At 34.6% G+C, this 6,558-nt stretch overlaps 1 long non-coding RNA gene across 6 annotated transcripts; it reads left to right on the top strand.

The window, feature by feature from the left end:
- Window positions 1–583: 583 nt before the first annotated feature.
- LOC131001370 (uncharacterized) lies at window positions 584–3,279 on the top strand. 6 transcript variants are annotated; one of them, XR_009093912.1, is made up of 9 exons: window positions 586–882; window positions 1,005–1,051; window positions 1,622–1,703; window positions 1,788–1,917; window positions 2,058–2,208; window positions 2,286–2,375; window positions 2,434–2,537; window positions 2,635–2,698; window positions 2,830–3,279. It is a non-coding gene; the product is annotated as an uncharacterized LOC131001370 (long non-coding RNA). The 6 variants fall into 6 exon arrangements; XR_009093913.1 differs by having other exon boundaries at window positions 584–882; window positions 1,622–1,686; window positions 2,286–2,537; XR_009093910.1 differs by having other exon boundaries at window positions 1,005–1,116; window positions 2,286–2,537.
- Window positions 3,280–6,558: the final 3,279 nt, after the last annotated feature.

The raw sequence follows: 6,558 nt of genomic DNA on the forward strand, positions 1-6,558 counted from the left end.
ATGTAGTGCCCATGCTATCAAAAATCTCCATAGCTGCTCATGCACTACCTGGAAAAACTCCACAACCAAAAAATAAGAACCAAAAGAAAAATAAAGAACATAAAAAAAAAAAAAATCCAGATTAGTCTCAAACAATCTACAGATAGTACTGATAAAAATCAGTCCCCGGCAACGGCGCTAAAAACTTGTTCGCTATTTTATTTAACACGCCGCAAGTGTACGGGTGCAATTGTGTACAGTAGCAAGCAAGGTCGTATTCCACAGAGACTGAATTTACCAATTCCTATCCTAAATTATTCTACTCTATCTGGACAAACGAAATCAAGAGTTTTGGTTTTAAAACTAAATAAATAAACAACAGGAAAGAAAATAAATCAAGCTGCGAAACAGAGAAACACATAAGAGAAGACTTCCCAAGGCAAAGGTTTCAACAGATTCTCCTAACTAACATGTTCAATTCAATTAATAAGATGATTCCTAAGGCAATCTCAAAACTAGTATATACCCACTCCCGTGGCATACAAACCGTTGATTACATGCACACTACAAGAAATATTAGTATTTGTTACAAACTTATGTGACAAAATCAAATTTTGTTACATTAGTATATTTTATGTGAGGAAACTTAATATCATCACAAAAAAATAAAAAATGGGGTCATTTTTATAATTATCTCAAAATAAAGTCCTCATAAGCAAAAGTTAAAACTAAACCTCTTCCCAAAATTCCCTCATTCTTCGCAGCGTGACTTCAAAAAACGAAAGCAATTATCTTTCAATCTCTCTGAATCTCTTTTCAATCCTCTCTCAATTTAAAAACATATTGTCGATTGATTTGTCTGGTTCAGATTCTTCATGGAAGAGTATCAACCAACTTTTTTAGGTAATCTCTCTCTCGATCATGCAGTGATAGTTGCTCGATCTATTATTTGTATATCGTTGCCTCTAATATCATTTTTCCTCCTACATTTCTCCTAATTTTATTTTTATTTTTATATCATGCAGTGATATATCACTCTCGATTTCCGAATCGGAGGCTCTTCTTCTTTATGGTAATTTGGGGCGCTTTGAGTGTGGAAATTGCTGTTTGTTAAGTTTTTTTTTGGTGGCTTTTGTTGTAAGTTTCTCCGAGCGTTGATCTGCTTTCTATGTGTTAATGTGGATGTGAAATTATTTATTTCGTGTTGTTTGAAAAATTGAAGTCATAAAACAGGATTTATTTGCTCGGATTTTAAATTAACTCTTGTTGGTGATTTTGAGTTGTGAATTGGTAGTGTCTATTTTCTTAATTATTTAGTTAGTAACCAGGCGGTGAAGAAAGTAGGAATGGTCATTTGCAAGGTTCTTCATTAACCAATAATGAACAAGGTCTAGTTCTATGGGATGGCACTAGTAGTCTTTCTTTCCTACTGAAAATTGCGCCTTTCAGTTCTTATTGTTGTCAAATTACAACATTAGAGTTCTCCTAATGAGCATGAGTATTCCAGCTTGCAAAATCATTTATATCATGGTTCGCACTCCACAATCAAAGATAACTTGCACAATATAAGTTTATTTGCTCTTACATCCATCTTAGAATTTATTGCGCTTATTATTCTTGTTTTGGGTTTGGTAAATTTCAGAGAATTGGTACGGTTTTGGTTTGGCTGAGCTGCTGGAATCTGGGGAAAGCCATATAACAACAAGGGTGATGAGAACTTTTGGGTATATTTGCCTTTTGAATTTCTGATATTTTTTTATTTATTGTAGTTTTCCCTCATAATAATCAGGTGCTTTTGTTAATTTCAGTTACGTGGCTCCTGAATATGCAAATACTGACTTGCTGAATGAAAAAAGCGACATATACAGTTTTGGTGTTCTACTTCTTGAAGCTGTCACCGGAAGAGATCCAGTAGATTACACACGTCCAGCCAATGAGGTGCTAATTTAATTACTTATATACGATAAGCATAGCTAGTAAATTCTTAGTAAATCGGGATGTATGCCACTCCAGACAGAGTGACCGGGAAGCTGGCCACCCCCTTCGAGTAACAATATCAATAATTGTGTCTGTGGCAGGTTAATCTTGTCGAGTGGCTTAAAATGATGGTAGGGAACAGTAGAGCAGAGGAAGTTGTGGGCTCTAGCCTTGAAGTCAGGCCTACTACCCGTGCCCTCAACATCTCTTACAGTTCTGGAAAATTGTGAAAAATTTGAGCCCAACTCCAAGGTATACTTGGATCATTATATCTTTGAAAGTTTTAGTTGCAATTGTTTACACTAGTATGCATCTATTTTGTGTTTCAGTGCTGAATGTCCAAGACGATCACAAATTTGAGAGTAGTACTGGTTTATTGGATACTCATGTTTCTACTCCTCAAGATCAAGGACTATCTGGTAGAAACTTCTTCCCCTTCTCACACATACTACCCTGTAAATAACAGTGACACTGCAGTGTCCTTTGAAGCTTTTTTGGTGAGAGATTGAACTTCAGATGATGTCGAAAATGGTTTGTCTCAACCTCAAAACAGAGCAGCATTTAGAATGAGTGCTCTGTAGGTAAGGAGATTGAACTTTTATGTGTGTATATAATTATATTTTATTCAGCTCAGTATTTGGAATCCTTCTAGTTCATTCAAAGTGTTTCATATTGTAGATAAGTTCCCTTCCTTGATGCCCAAATCAAGCACCGGACCCGGTATACAAGAAAACTCTAGCAGGTTAGTTCTATGCATACAGACTAGAAAAGAAAATGATTTCCAACTGTTTGCAAGTTGTGTTCTTTTACTCATTGTTGATGACATTGATTTCTATGAGAATACAATCTAAATTCCGTTTACTACATGTGCAGCTTGCTGGATGTTTTTGCTAATCTAAGTTCCGGAAGAACTACTACCAATTTTGTATCATTCGGGCTATCAAGTTCTGGAAATATGACTTCTGGACTCAGTTCATCAACCAGTAATCCATCTGCGAATAATTCACAAGGTTCTCTATTCGGTGGTGCCAGTAAATCTTTTGTGCCTGCTGTTGGAGCAGACACAGACTGCATTCTCTCCACTTTCACCTAGAAAGCAACACGTGCGAGACACAGAATTGGGAAGCTCCTACTGTCTGGGTTATGTTTATAGTGTATGAAAATGTGCTAAATATGTTTAAACTGCATCGATTATGATTAGAGTTTCATTGTTTTGAACTCATGTGATCTTTATTAACATGCATTTCGGTGTAGGTGATTACATTTGTATTCTACGTTTTTTTTAGCTCTTAAATTTTATTGTTTATTTTAGTTTTTTGAGAAGCCTCTTATTTTTTTATTGTTGCCCATATACGTTTTAAAATCAGCGATCAGAAGGTTTTTGTGAGGAAAATTAAGACTATTTGTGAGGAATTTTTTTCTCACAATTAGAGTTTTTGTGATGAAAAAATAAGACTATTTGTGAGGAATTTTTTCCTCATATAAGCATGAGACTCTAATGTGAGGAAATTACATTTTCGTCACATAATATTATATGTGAGGACCCTATCGTGACGACGTTGTGACGAATTTTTTTCCTCACATAAAGTCATATGTGATGAAAATATACCCTTTTGTAACAAAAAATTTCATTGCAAAAACTCTTTTTTTTTGTAGTGGCAAGGCTACCGTCCCCGGATCGCACTTCTAACATGCAACTCGTAAAAGCTCATAGGATTAACGCCCTCACAAATATCAATTCCCTTTAGAATTAAATATATGTGTTCTATGTTCTTAGTTCAGGTAATAATTATCATCTCCCGATATCAAATTAAAACCTATGATTATGCTAAATTGGTGGCCAATCAATAAAGCAAACAATTAAAACAAGAACATAGAAAGGAATAACAATCCAATTAATTGAATCAAACAATCAGAAATTCAAACCATGTTTACTCCCTAAACCTTAGGAAAAAGGGAATCTAGCCACACATAGACATATGAACTAGAATACAATTCTCAATAAACAAATAAACATCCACAAGAAAAACCGTAGTAGAATTGAGAATCTTCCGTTCTTGCTCTTGCTCCGTTCTCCGTTTCTCTCAGCTCTCAGGAAAAGTAAAATATGATAAAAGATGATAAAAAGTTGCAGAGAATAAGTTCTTGGGGAGTATTTATATGCCCTGGGTCTTGTAGCTCTCAAAAATACCCAAAATCGCTAAAAAAAACGAATTTTGGGCGGAAATACGGCGACTCGCGCGGCCACGTCGCGCGGCCGCATGGCTGGCCCGCGTGACGAAACAGAACTTCTGACAGCTTTGCGCAGAGATTTTGTTTTGGCTCGTTCTCTCTCGTCCGAACTCCGATTTATGATCCGTTTGCGCTCACGAACTCCTATCGAGACGAACTAAAACTTGTATTTCAGCCAATTCTTCCAAATTCTGCTTCATTATTTCTGAAAATTCGTTCAAACACAAGCAAGTGACAAGTTCTTGACCAAAAACCAATATAAGCTCAAAATAAACCATCAAACACACAAAAACCTCATAACTAACCATCAAATATGACATACCAAGAGGTAAAAATGCATGTTTATCAGTTGTGAATTTAAGAACATTAACTAGACAAATTAATTCAATTTTCACACAATTCTCGATTTTCATATCCCCATATTGCTGAACAACTCAGCACGCAAAGTAAAATCAATGGTTGAGGATAAATTTACATCTAACTTTGTAATCACGTACTATTACACAATTCATAGTTACATATTTAACAATACACAAACATTGCTTCACCATAATTTCCAAGCCACATGTTCGACGAAATGACTGAACCAAAGTCAGAAAGCTCAAAAACCATATTTTCGATGTGCCATCGTTCACCATAAACCAATTACCCCCACAATAGAAAATTAAATCAATATAAAATCAATCCAAATCCAAATCAAAATAAAAAAAACCAACATCGATATATAATTTTTACTTGAGACATCGACAAAGCTGAATTTTATGATTCAAAACCTCCAAACAATTCTATCTCTCTGTGTCTCTCTCTCTCTAACACTCCAATGGACATCCGAAAATTGGAGGATTCAAGCATTCTTCCATCCACAATATGGTTCATCTCCATATACATGGGGGATACTTTATGAGCTTCAAAAAGTGGGGGAAAATCCAGAGAGGAGAAGCATTGAGCTATCTCATCTCCCTCGCTCACGGCACCCCCACTCTGAATCGGTGCAGCTTCGATCTGTCCGCCAGAGAGAGAAAGTGGGAGATCTTCGCCAGCGATGGTGCTGCAACCACCACGTCGTCGGAATCGCCCAACTCTGTTGCCGACGACAATGACGACGAAGGAGGCGAGGATGGGAGAGAGAGAGAGAGAGAGAGAGAGAGAGAGCGTGGGTGGGGGAGGAAGGAGAGAGAGAGAGAGAGAGAGACCGAGAAGAGAGAGATAGGGATTTAGTATGAGTAGTTTTTTAATTTGAATCTTAGGGTAGTTTAGTCATTTAACACAAAAAGTGGATAATTTTTAAAGTTTTTATTTGAGTGAGTAAATTTTAAGTTTACTAAAAGAAAATTATTACTTTCATATATTGACTCTTTTAAATTTATGTTCGTGACAAGATCTTTAATATTACATAAAAATTATTGAAAATGAATTTAAAATGAATAAGTTATGAAAAAATTAAAATTAAAAATATCTTTTTTTCTATCTCTTCATTAAATTTTTTATTTTTTCCCTCCTTCCTATTAATGTTCAACATAAGACTTTTTCTATTTTTATTTTCTATTTAATTTATATTAATTTTACTTCATTTTCTATATGTTTGTTACATATTAATTTTTTTTATTATTTTAATTATAATAAAATTTAATTCAATTAAGATAAGTAATATTAAATTTAGAAAGGTAGAATTTCTAATGAACAATTTTTTTGTTTGGTTTAAATTTTTTTTAGTAGTTATTTATGTTATCTATATATTATTTATTACTTATATAAATACATTTGCTATTATCTTTTTTCAATTAAATTTATTTTAGATTGACATTTATATATATTAAAAATGAAATATGTTCTACTTTATCTTTATAGTTTAACTATTACATACGATACAATACTCATTAAATTTAAAGTATACTAATTGTGTTGATAATTTATATCTATATATTATAATATATAAATACAAATTTTCAATAATTTATTTCTCGCTAAATTGATGTCAAATTTTGAATTATCACATATATTAATCGAGTGCAATCATTTTTTTGCTGATGATACCTAGCTCAAATGGCAAAGTTGAGGCATTAAAAAACTCTCCTTTGTGAGAGGTCTTGGGTTCAAATCCCGCTTGTATGCGAGTAGTTTTCCCACTTTTGTGTGGGTAGTGTTCCACCTGCGTGCGGTTGTTTTCCCACCTTTGTATGGTTGCTTATTCTTGCAGTTCGACGAGTTCCATGCATACACCAGTAGCGGAAAATGGAATGAGGAGAGAACAAAATTGTTGCGCGTCACTCCCCGGCAACGGCGCCAATTTTGACACGCACCTGTCGTGCGGTACGATCAAAATACTTGTGTATGCCCAAGACAGACGATACACGCTCCTACGTCTCGCAA

Source organism: Salvia miltiorrhiza, chromosome 8, assembly GCF_028751815.1.
Source record: "Salvia miltiorrhiza cultivar Shanhuang (shh) chromosome 8, IMPLAD_Smil_shh, whole genome shotgun sequence".
NCBI lineage: Eukaryota > Viridiplantae > Streptophyta > Magnoliopsida > Lamiales > Lamiaceae > Salvia > Salvia miltiorrhiza.